This window comes from Geospiza fortis, unplaced genomic scaffold (genome assembly GCF_000277835.1).
Source record: "Geospiza fortis unplaced genomic scaffold, GeoFor_1.0 scaffold134, whole genome shotgun sequence".
Lineage (NCBI taxonomy): Eukaryota > Metazoa > Chordata > Aves > Passeriformes > Thraupidae > Geospiza > Geospiza fortis.
In genome coordinates, this window is record NW_005054396.1 from 262,671 (window position 1) to 264,674 (window position 2,004).

Sequence of the window (2,004 nt, forward strand, 5' to 3'; positions counted from 1 at the left end):
CAGCAGCAGAATCCTATCAAATGGCCTGCTCTGATGATGATGCAAACTCTTTCAGGATTGCTAGTTGACTGGAACTAAAGATAAGACCTGACTGCAATCCCCCAATGTGCTCTTTACAAAACTAGTGTTAATTTTCATCAAAGTGCCAGGCTTATTTATTATAGTGGCAAGGTTGAAGGTTTTACTACGAGAACTTTCGACCATTTCCATTAAAGCATTTCTATGGGGACTGGACGTCTGTTTGCTCAAAGTAATTATCAGTTTAAGCAGTGGGGGGAAAAAAAAGACAATATGAAGTCAATGAAGATGAATAATTGAAAATATTTCTACTTCAATGTGAATTTAGCAAACTCTATCATTTTAAACTGCCCGTCGTGAGTGGTGGCACGGGGGTTTTAGCTTTCAACACTTTTAGCTCATATACAGCCTCAGAGCTTAATCCTATTTTTGTCCAGAGTGTAGCTTTTATAACAGTATTATTCTGAAATCTTCAAATTAATCACAGCCCATATTGTAGCTTCCCAGAGCTGCAGTCAGCCTGGGTAACTATATGTGACAGGTGTTATAGGTAATCCTGGCTTAAAAGGCACAACAGGTAGGAATCAAACTTGAACACATTTGCTTTTTTAAACATAGGGATGTTTCCCAAAACTGCTGCCCAGCAGTATTTTGTTGGATAAAACAAAATTGCAAGGTAGTCACCTATAAAATGTTATTTAAATACTTTGAGTCAGTTACCCTTTTAACCAGTTGGTGCTTGACTCTTTATTTATTTTGTGGGGAGGAAAGGCAGACTCTTTCCTAGAAATGGAAGTCAAATTGCAAGGGAATACTTCTTCCAGCAGGTTTTCCCAAGGCATATTTCAAACATTTGTAATAAGCAAATGCGTAAAAAACAACCAAAAAACCCCAAACAAATACACAGTTCTGTTCCATGAAATTCTAGTAGGACATTATTTACTTCACAGGGCTATAAGATGAAGCAACAAAACCTGTAGCACTTAGGAAGGGGCTTAACGGGGAAAAATAGTGAGGAACTGAGCGAAACATTTACTGAAATGTTCTGACTTGTTTGCTCTTTCAAAAACTAAAGTTGCTGCTGCAACTGGAGAACAAGGGATGAACGAACAAACAAACAAAAAGCTTTAAAAATAAGAAGTGAAAACCATCAAAATTGCGAAAAAAATATGTAAAGTCCAGGTAGAGACGATGGATTTCAAATCCCTTTTCATCCAGAGCTTTGTGTGCCCAGATGTGCTGGAGGAGCCCGAATCCCAGCACAATTCCCAGCTGAAGCCAGGGAAAAGTTAACCTGAAAGTTGGGAACCACGTCTGGGGGGAAGCAAACACCCCTGAAACCCTCTGCCACGTCTCTTTCTCTCCTTTTCTGTCTGGCTTGCTGCCGTGGCCCTTTTCAGGGCCTTTTCAGTGTTGTCATGCTGAGATCTCATTGCGTGTGAGGGGCTTTATTTGTGGGGCAAAACGCTGCGGTTTGGGGAAGCTCTGGCTCGCAGAGTGGCAGAGCAGCGTGTTTTACATGGGTTAAAGTGAAGGAGCTTTGCCCAAAAGGAGCAGAAGGGGAAGCGGCAGTGCAAATCTGGAGACTGCTCCATGAAGTAGCACCTAAAAGGCTGCTACCCGAATTAAAGCAGCTTTGTGGCAGGAAAAAATGGCTTGGATTACCAGCAATTTTAGCTGCTAACTCCACCTCTAATCTGTGTACACCTGAAAAAATTATTCCCTTAACAAGGGTGGAGGGAAAAGGACACATTAAAAAAAAAAAAAAAAAAAAAAGAAAATGAGAAAGGAAAAGAAGGAGAACCAGGAAAAGAAGGAGAAAAATGAGAAAAAAATGAGAAAAAACAAGAACTCGCGGGAAGTTTGGGCAGTGCCCTGGCAGGCCGGTGCTGCGGGAAGGGCTCCGGTGCCGGCGGGACGTGGCCGTGCGCGCTCGCTGCCCCAGTGCCTGCTGCACACGCGTGTGCCGTGGGTTCCCCCGCCCGC

General features: G+C 42.8%; 1 protein-coding gene across 1 annotated transcript in view; it reads left to right on the forward strand.

Moving 5' to 3' along the window:
- Positions 1-2,004, forward strand: part of EHBP1 (EH domain binding protein 1) — a 204,935-nt gene that overhangs the window by 200,378 nt on the left and 2,553 nt on the right. The gene's annotated exons all lie outside the window — the stretch shown is intronic.